This window comes from Fukomys damarensis, unplaced genomic scaffold (assembly GCF_012274545.1).
Source record: "Fukomys damarensis isolate Sample0158 unplaced genomic scaffold, DMR_v1.0_HiC HiC_scaffold_19, whole genome shotgun sequence".
NCBI lineage: Eukaryota > Metazoa > Chordata > Mammalia > Rodentia > Bathyergidae > Fukomys > Fukomys damarensis.
This window is the reverse complement of record NW_022900931.1, coordinates 23779510-23790558: the sequence shown is the minus strand read 5'-3', so window position 1 is coordinate 23790558 and position 11049 is coordinate 23779510.

The following is an 11049-nucleotide window of genomic DNA, read 5'->3' as shown; positions in this document are numbered from 1 at the left end:
CTCAGTGCTTTGAATATTTCACACTTTCTCTCCAGTATAAAAAGTTTGTTTTAGAAATTCACTAATAATTTTATGGGATCTCCCATTAACTGAATAAATTGCTTTTCTCTCTAACATTTTCAGTCTGTGACTTTAGACAGTTAAATTATAATATATCTCAGTTTATGTTTGGGTTTTATCCTAGCTGCAGGTGATTAAGCTTCTTGACTTTGTATGTCCATTTCTTTTCTTTCACTTGAAAAATTTTCAGTCAATATTTCTTTAAACAAACTTTTCATCCTTTATCTTTTTCTTCTGAAACTCCTAATGCATATAACTATCTTTGATGGTGTCTCATAAGTCCTTTTGATTTTTTTTCAATGTTTGGTATCCTTTTTTCTCTCTCTTTTGTTTTCTTTGGTTTTTGTTTTTTGAGACAGGGTCTCATTATGTAGTTGAGACTGACCTGGAACTCACTATGTTGCCCAGGCTGGTCTCGAACTCACAGTGATCCTCCTGCCTCAGCCTCCTGTGGGCTGTGATTACAGGTGTGCACCACCATGCCCGGCTTCATCTTTTTCTCTTTTTAAATCTTCTGACTCAATAATTTCTAATTGACCTGTAGGTTGATTATATGATTGGTAGTCTATTTTTAATCTCATGTAGTGAAATACTCTATCCACTTATTGTATTTTTTCAGTTCTAGAATTTTGTTTGGTTCTTTTATAAAAAAATTGATCTCTTAATAAAAGTTAAAAGTGAGAATATTATTTTTCATTTTGTTCTTGCATTATTTGCCTGACTTTTCAGTTGTCTGTCTGTATTCTCTGACTTAGCTTATTGCTCATTTTTAAAATGATATTTTTGAAATATTTATCAAGTAATGCATGTCTTACGGTGTTGCTTTCTGGAGATTCATTTTGTTCCTTTCACTGGGCCATGTTTCCCTGTTTCTAGTAGGTTTTGCAATTTGTATTGAGATATGAGCATTTAAAAAAAATAGCCATTGTTTCTATTTTTTTGCGGACTGGCTTTGTGCAGGAAGATCCGCCCAGATGTAGATTCTGAGGATTCTTTTAAGCCTTTTCTGCAGTTCAGTCTTCTCTATGAGGGTTACTCTCTCCTTGAGCCCCTGACCTCTTGCTCCCTCTTGTGACTTTCTGTAATACTGTAGTCTCTGTGATACTGCCATAGTCTTACCATGCTTACCTTTGTTCTCAGCATCCTACAAGTAAGTGTACAGCCTGGATGACTGTTCTATTCATTGCTCTAAGTCTGGTGAGATAAACTAGCTACTCCCTTAGAAACCTAAAATGAAGAGGGGAGGTGGGGGGGAGGGAGAGGGGGAGGGAGAGGAGGAGGGAGAGGGGGAGGAGGAGGAGACCTCTTCAGCGTCTCCCTCCCCAAACCAAGAATGTTAAATATATATCCCAATCTGCTCTCTTCCGTGGGAAAAGTCTGAAGCTGGAAATTATCTCCTAACTCTGCAGTCCTGGGCAGAGAGGGAGGTTATGACAGGTAGATGCTGCAAACTTTCTGACTTGCTGCTGTGATGTTCTTGGCTTCTCACCTACCTGGAAAACTGTTATCTCTTAAGTGGGTTTGCAGTTTTCATAAAGGCGGTTTCGTTTTTACTTAGTTGTTAAATTGTTTCTGCAGAGAGGCGTGGGGCCTCTTATTCTCCCTTCTTGCCTAAGCCAACCTTGCGATCTATAATCCTGTCCAAGAGGAATTTGCACTCTGTGGAAGGCCGTATGGGCTAGGAAATGTAAGTAACTGATGGGCAATGCATTGTCTACTCCTGCCCTCCACGTGACTCAAGTCACCTCCAGGCCTGCCAGTGCTCTTGATTATCTGCTTTTCTTTGTTTTCCAAATTATCTTCAACCATATGGTTATGACATTTTATGATGCAGACTTTTATCTGGTACTTCAATTCATAGTTTGCTGAGCATTATGAACCTAATTTTTAAAGACAAATTTGAAATTTTTGGAGCATTACATTATTTTTATTTCTCTTTCTGTTTCTCATCTAAGATTATAATTATACACATGCTGATTTACTTGTTGATACTACATTAAAGGATGTATCCAAATACTCAAATCCTTAGGGCTTAGGGGGAGTTGGGAGAGGTTGCTCATGATTTTATAATCAGTTCTAAAGTTTTCTTTGGATTTTGCTGTTTATTGGGATCAGTCCAATCTACTACTACTACTACTACTACAACACACACACACACACACACACACACACACACATGCTGCTGGCATCCATGAATGCGTACAGAGATCATGTCATCTTTCTATCATATTCTCATATTTGAGGATCTTTCTATTGTACTCACGGCTGGCACTCTCTGGGCTGGCCCTCCAAAACCTCTCTAGACTAGAAAAATTACAGGTTTTCTTTATTCATTTCCACCCAAATTCAATACCTTGAGCTGAGTAATGCAATGGGCTATTTCCTTTTTAGTTTCTCTCTCCACCGGCCTTTGCTAACCAAGTCTGCCGCTGTGGCAATGGTTCTGTGGACTTCCGCAGACTTCCCCAAACTGTACAGAGCACGACATATGTTCACTGAGCTGGAGTTGGTGGGTGGATGGGGAGGGGCAGGAGCAGCTCAAGACATGAAAAATATAATATTCTCCATTCTGCTTGAGTCTGTGGAAGTTTACAAATCATTATCAGCTTTTGATCAATTTAAAAAGCCCTTAACTTCTTGTTTTTGTCCATTTGTCTTCATCATATTTATAATACATTTATATTAATAATTCATCATGTTTCAGTAAATTTTATATTAAAAATGGAAAGACTAAGAAGTAAAAATTAACTTTGTTTTCAAATGTCTTAATTAGTGTAAAATCTTGTATTAAACTTCTGGTAGTTTATTTTCTCATTGATTGTTTTGAACTCCTTCAGTATTTTTTAAGGATTGGACTCTCTGGCAGAACCAGTAACTCATGGATCTGGATAAATGGCTCAGTTTCCTCTCATAAATTGTAAATTTCTTGAGAACATCTATATTTTATACCTTGAAAAATTACTCTTAGAAAAAAATTATATAAATGATGCTTAAATGTTTCATATAGCGAGAAAAACTCAGAATAAATATGTAACTATTGACTAAGTAGTTTATTCAACAGAATATTAGATTATATCTTGGCAATATTAGTGACATAATAATTTCATAAATCTTATTTCTGTATATCTTTGCTTATGAATTGTACTGTTATTCTTTGTATTTCTGATTTTTAGTATCTATGGAGAATAACAAGAACTGCACATATTTGAATTTTTTGTAAGCTTTTTTCTGAATCCTGTTGAAATAAAAATATATGTGATTACCAGGTACTATAGCTTATCTATGTTTGGTATACGATAGACGATGTAACTCTCACCATCTGTAAACAATGCATTTTTATTATCGTCAAGAATTGTACAAATATTACTTAAAACTATTTTTAAATCTTTACATTTATTAACTTTAAAACATGTACATGGACACACTGTACATTTCTTAAGCTTTTACTATTCATGACAAATCCTTTATAGATTATAAATCATAGTGTTATGAACTATTATGTCCAAATCTTGAGTAAGGTGAATAATTCCATCCATCTTTTCAGATGAACTGATTTGTTGTGGATCTTGAATATTTTAAAAATGAGAACTCAATTTGAGACCAGCCTGGGCTGCATAGTGAGTTCCAGGTCAGTCTCAACTACATAGTGAGACCATCTCAAAAAACCAAAAAAAAAAAAAAGAAAAAGAAAAAAAGAGATAGAACTCAGTAATTAGGAGTTGCAAACAGTGAAGTAGTCCCCTTATTCATGGGAAATATGATGTAAGATACCTCAGATTATAGATATTACTGAAGTCCATACATATTTGGATCTCTGTGATAAAGCTTAATGTAAAAATTAGGCATATGAGGAGCTTAATGGTAAAATACAATAACTATAAAAACATATACACCCAAATAAGACTATGTAGATATTACTGAACCCTCTACACATAAAGTTTTGCCCTACATATAGATATCTATGATAAAGTTAAACTTAAAAATTAGGTACATGAGGAGCTAATAACTTAATAATAAAATTCAGTAACTATAAAGTCTATATGGTCAAGAAAGACTGTGACTCATATCAGCAGATGATGTTACTAGAGAAGCTGAGGTTCTACATACAGTTCCAAAAATAACCCCTAAGCATCCTTAACTGACCTCAATATATATAAGAAGTTAATTTTTGATTAGCACAGGTCTCACTTTAAATTGGTCTTAACCACCCAGCAGAAAAGTCTAACCAAAATGATGTGCAAAAGAATAGTGAGGCTGGATTTAAGAGACTCCAACTATTACAGTGACCCCTGCGGCAGCTACACCTGTAACTTACCCCTATTCTGGCTCAGAGAGGGCAGAGAACTCCAGTGACAGCTATAAAAGCTCAGTGAGTCTCTTTTAAGCAGGGCGTGGTGGGGCACACCTGTAATCCCAGTACTCAGGAGGCTGAGGCAGGAGGATCACTGTAAATTTGAGACCAGCCTAGGCTACATAGTAAGTTCCAGGGCAGTCTCAACTACAGAGTGAGACCCTGTCTCAAAAACAAAAACAAAGACACAGGTCTCTTTTAATTCCTTGGCTGAAGCTGTCCTTGCAAACCGTGGAATTCTCCATCTTTTTAGGGCTGAAACTGGAGGGATTGTGCACTAATAAATGAAATCTTTTGTCTTTGGATAAATAACTCACATTGGGTAAAGGAAAACCTTAAGACAATGAACAGAATTAGTTTTATAGATAAACCCTGTGAACAGGCAGTTCTAGGACCTAGCTGGTTACAATCCCTACTCTGATTTCTCAAGGAAAATGTCTAGACTTGCCTTCTTCCCTACAGTATGTCTTTTCATTCCGATTCTTTTGTTTGGGCCATACATTCTTAATCTCTTGGTAAAATTTGTTCCTTCTCACCCAAATGCTAACAAACTCCAAATGGTCATACAGAAGGAGCCAACGATGAAAGCGCCAGACTCCTTTTTTTTCTCAGTTGCATCGGCCCACTGAGGAAAGCCCACAGTTGCTAGACTGCAACATGACTTCTACCCAGGCCCCTTAGATTAGCTATCTGGTGATCTGGGCTTCCATCTCCTCTACATTGGTCTTCCTGAGCTCAATGACAACCAGATTCAGTCTTTGCCTCTTCTTCCTAATGAAAGTTATGAAAATTTCTTCAGTGGTGGTGGGGGTGCAAAGAAAACTCATTTAGTTAGCTTATGAGTAAGGCAGCCAGCTAGGGGAAGGGCCTGAGATACAGGTGGGTGAGCAGCCTCATTGGTAAGAATTAAAATAAGAGCAGACACTGAACTAGGACTTTGGACCATGGAGGAACTTCTGCAGACAACATGGAATGCAAGGGTCACCCTACTAAAGGAAGTTGCAGCCACTGCCTACTAAACTGAGTTCTGAGGAAATTAAAATGTAAAATAACTACTTTTTTCTCTAAAATCCCAGTTTCCTTTGAGCCCTGCATGTTGAAGAACTGGGTTAGAGAGCCCGAGTCCCGCTAGACATTTTAAATCCATGGAGCCATCTATGATAGGTGACCACTAAACAGTTGAGCAGTTCCTGTGCTCTGATTATTTAGAAGTAGCTGTGGAAAGAGGGGCCATGCACATCTCTCCAGTAAAGTTCTCCTAACCTTCCCCCAAAATATGTGGTATTTTCTCTTGTACCTCTCTCCCCCCATGCCTGCCTCAGGGTAGGTAGTGGATACATGAATTTAGTGGGCAAAAGACCATTTATATTTTTGGCTGGGAAAAAGATAGTAGACCAGCATGAGATTTCATCATACTACTCAGAACTATGGCATCGAGTGTAAATTATTTCTAGAATTCTCCTTTAATATTTTTTTTCATTTTTTAAATTGAGTTTATTGGTACATTTGAGGTACACAGTACAGTTACATTCATCATTGGGATCTTGTACCTTTACATGACAGGTCTTGGTTCTCATTCTTTCCCCTTGTCCCTTCCCTCCCTTCACCCCCTCTTCACCTCCCCATTTATTATAAACACTTTTTTCCATTTTTTCATTGTCTCATATTTTTTCTTTTCCCTTATTAACTTTCCCCTATTCTTGCCACTTTCCCCACACTTTTAGCTCTTTTCTTCCTATTTCACATTGTCAATTATCTCATTAGGATCTTATGTACTATTATAGATTTTCACACCAGAGAAACTATTCGGTATTTACAGATATGTGACTTATTCATTTCACTTAGGAGTATATCCTCAATATGTATCCATTTTCCTATGAATGAATCTAATTTCTCATTCTTTATGGCTGAGTAGTATTCCATTTTATAGAAAAACCACATTTTCTTTATCCAGTTTCCAACTGATGGGCAAATGGGCTGTTTCCAAGTTTTAGCTATTACAAACTGTGCTGCTATAAACATAGGTGCGCATATATCACTGTTCTTTTAATTATTTTGAAAAGATACCCAGCAGAAGGATGGCTGGGTCAAATGGAACCTCTAGTCCCAGCTCTTTGAGGTATCTCCATATTGATTTCCATAGTGGTTGCACCAGTCTGCACAGCTGACCATCCCCACTGGAAGAAAGATAGCCTCTTTAATAAATGGTGTTGTAAAAACTGGATCTCATCTGCCAAAGATTAAAACTAGTCCCTTATCTTTCACCATGCACTAAATTAAAATCCAAGTGGATTAAAGAACTAAATATTAAAACAGAAACACTGAACTTGCTGGAAGATAAGTTAGGCAGAACTCTTGAAGACATTGGCATAAGAAAAGACTTTATGAACAAATCCTCAGTATCACAGGAACTAGCAGAAAGAATCAACAACTGGGATCTCATCTTATTAAAAAGCTTCTGTACTGTAAAAGAAACCATCAACAGAACCAAGAGACAACCTACAATGTGGGAAAAACTTTTTACCAGCTGCTCCTCAGACAAAGGACTATTATTTAAAATATATAAAGAACTCAAAACAACCAACACCCCCAAATATAAAGACCCAATTCTAAAATGAGCATCTGAAATGAACAGACATTTCTCAGACAAAGAAGTAAAAGCAGCAAGTAAATATATGAAAAAATGTTCCACATCACTGGTCATTCAAAAGATGCAGATGAAAACAACACTGAGATTCCACCTCACCCCACAAAGAATGGCTGCTATCAAGAAATCAACCAATAACAAATGTTGGCGGGGTTGTGGGGAGAGAGGAACCCTCCTTTAATAATTTTAGACCATGATTGTGTTGGTTAGCTTTGTGCCAGGCAGCAAAATACCTTGGATAAATAGGAATGCTTATTTTAGCTTGGGATTTGGGAGCTTTCAGTCCTTGGCCTTTGGCGCCATTGCTTTAGAGTCTGTGCAGAGACCATGGATTATTGATTATGTTAAAGGAGCACCTGATGAGGGAAGCTGATTACTTCATGGCAGCTGGGACACAAAGAGAAAGAGAGGAAGAGACCAGGAGCCCCAGTCCCTTTGGAGGACACACCCTCAATATCCTGAGACCTCTGCCAGGCCCCACCTCTTAATGGTTCGACCACCACCTGAGAGTGTCACACCCTGGGAGCCAGTTCTTTAACACCTGGATCCTGGGGGCCATTCTAGGTCCAAACTACAGCAATGGTTCACCAGAGGAAACTGGAAGTACAGAGAGTGAATTAGGAAGGAGCACTGTATAAGTCAGAGTTCAGTTAGAAGACAGAAAACAGGAACTTTCACGTAAACTCTATTTGTGGGAGAGAGACTACCAAGAGAATCAAAGAAAATTACAAATATCTTAGCACTCAACTACTTGAGAAGAGTTCACAAAGACAATACGTAAAGATTCATGGTCTTCCATGCAAGATTACCCTTCAAAGAATGGTTTTGGACCTCGGTGAAGACAGTCTTGGATTTCCCTAGGGCAAAGCAGTTCTATCGCCACCTGAATGAGGCTGGAGAGAACGCTTCTCACCTGGCTGGTGACTGGCTAGCAGGAAGAGCCCCTTGCCACAGTAGCAGCAGGAAGAGGATGGTGGGCTGAGAAACCACAAGTGAGAATGGCAACAAAAACTTGCAGGAGGGTGAATGCCACAGGATGTCCTGTGCTGTGGGCAGGCAGCTGGCAACTTCTCTGTGCAGGACAAAGAAGAGAAAGCATGAAGGTAGTTGGAATTGAAGCCAGAAAGGCGCTTTCCCCCACAGTCTCTGTCCACTGTCTCTTACTGGCAAAGCATCATTCAAGCTACCAAGGGAGCAAAGTACTGTAGGTAGGTTCTAGCTCTGTATTAGTTACTTTTCTCTCATTGCTGAGACAAAATACCCAACACCCAAATTTAGAGGGGAAGAGGTTTATTTGCCCAAAGTTTGTAGAGGTTTCAGTCCATAGTCGGCTGGCTCCAAGGCAGGGATGGCAAACGGGCATCACAGAGGAGAAACAACACAGCATGCACAAGGCAGCAAGGGACCGTCACTGAGACTTGCTGCCTCTTTTATCCCATCCAGACTATTGCTAAACCAGTCACTCGTGTGTAATGGTTTAGTAATTATAATCCCTTACACCCAGCATCACACAGTCCAGATTCAGCTATAAGGACCAAGTTTTCAGGTCGAGGTGGGCTCCCTCTGTGCCCTTTGCCCACCTCTGTGCCCCTTGCCCAGAACAGAGCTGCAAAAATTCCATTCTGTATGACAGTCTCCCTGTGTTCTGTTCCTCTTTTTAGGACAGGCTGTCTTAGGGCATCTCCACCCTGTTTCTGTTCCTCTTTTTATGATCCAAAGATGAATTCTCCCTGCTTAAAATAATTTGATTTAGCCAACATAGGTATTAGTCATAGCTTACCTAGGTAGCCACCTGCTGGTATCCCTGCTTACACATGTAGTCTTTGTTGATTATAGAGTTTGTTTAATCAGATATTCTTTAAAAAGAGGAAATGATTCTGTGAACGCAGGTATTAGTAATTTTCCAGTAAGTGCCCTCCAGTACCCCTCAAATATCCAATAGTAAGAGAAAGATAAAAATAGGACCTATAAAAAGGAAGAGTCTCCCTAACCTATATAATCCTGCTTCAAGGATGGATCTGGGCTCTTGGTCTGAAGCCACTGTGATGGTGACACCCGAGGGTCCAGGCTCGCACTTGCAATAAACTCCTCTTGTAATTGCATTGAACCTGACTCCTTGGTGGTCTTTGGGGCCTTTGTGACTTGGGCATAGCACAGCCACCTTTGACCAAATGAGGCTTTGGGGGATTTGGCTCAATGATTCCACCTCCTGCCTTGCAAGTGCAAGGGCCCGAGTTCAATCCCTGGAAGAAGAAGGAGGAGGAGGAGGAGGACGAGGACGAGGAGGAGGAGGATTTAGCTCAGTGGTTCCTCCACCTGCCCCGCAAGCCCAAGTTCCAGAGTTCAATCCCCATTGCCAAAAACAAAACAAAACAAAAACCGTAAAAACAAAACCCAAACATTGCTGAATTTTAAATCTGTAGAATGTTTTGAATAACATGGGATTAAAAAAAAAATAACCATCCCTAGCTCAAGTAACTGTTCCAGAGAATAATAGTTGCCATGATGCTGACTTGTTTTTTCCCCTTCAGAATACACATTCAACATTCATGAAATCTCTGGGTTCGTCCTACTGCGGTGCAGCAGTTGGTATTATATGTTCCTTGTCCAGTACACAATAGCTTGCTAAGTACATGATAGGTTCAAATAAATGTCTCAATTTTCTTTGCTTTTTATTTTTAAATTTTACACATTTCACTTTTTTTCTCAAATGGCATCCATATCCAAAAACTCGGCTCCATCCTCCACAGTGTCATTTCTTTGCCTCATTGCACATGTAACTTTTAGACCTTTTCTTTTTTTTATATATGACTCTTAACAATTCAAACTCATTCACAGAAAAGTCAACAGTATAACGTTTTACTTCTCCATAAAAACAAGTATTTTACTTTCGTTTCTTGTCAATTGCCAAGTGGAAACCTCTTATTACATCCCGTTTTAGCTTAACCCTGTTCATTACCACAAAATGACTGTGGTCTGAGCACCTCCTCCCCTTGGGGCACACAGGAAGCTCTTCCTGGATGCGCACTGAGCCAGCAAAGCCAGCCTGAAGCTTAGTGGACAAGCAGGCCATTTGAGGAGCCTTGACGGCTCTCCCCAAATAAGGAATTGTTGTGTAATTGTTGTGATGTTAGCTCCCAAATGACTTGACCCCAAGCTGTCTGCAAAGCATCGTATCTCTTGTGCAATAATTTATGGGGTTGGGTAAATACGTCCATATAAAGCCCATACATGTTCTTTCAAAAATTATTGTTTCTGAATAAATTTACTTTTTAGAGGTTTATGGAAATAACATTTTTTCCAAAGAAATTCTCAGCAAATCACCAATAAAAGTCCCATTGTGACAACTATAGAGTGCGTCCTTGCTCAGCGCGAGGAACTGAAGTCTTTTAGAACAGGGTTCTTCATCTAAATACATTTTTTAACTGACCACATGGGACTCATTGTAGTGTCCTCCTCGTTAATCATATCTCCACACTTTGTCAGTTTTGTTTACAGATCGTTATTTGTGGCAAAATAGCCCCTGTGCTGAGCTTCGTCTTAGTATGTATTTAGGAGAACTTGTTTTCAAGAGTTCTCTGTAGGCTATAAATTGCTATTTTAATTAAATTAGATTGCTTAGATATTTTTCAAATACTCTGTTTTTACAATACTCTGGTGCCTTTTTGCAATCTTGCGTGTGAGACGCCTAATTTCAATTAAATCTAAAGCTATAAATATAAAAATAACCCTTCCAAGTACATGTGATTCATGTTTCCCCATAAAAGGCCACATTTAAGTGCCAATTCATTACCCTTTGAAAAGCAAATATGTGTAAAAATGTGGTTATAAAAAAATGCCAGCTTCTCTTTTTTCCATTCAGATTACTTTTAACTCTATACAATAATCAAAGAAAGGGCCGGGGATTTAGCTCAGCGGTTCGGTGGCCTGCCTTGCAAGCACAAAGACCCGAGCTCAATCCCCAGTATCAAAAAAAAAAAAAAAAAAAAAA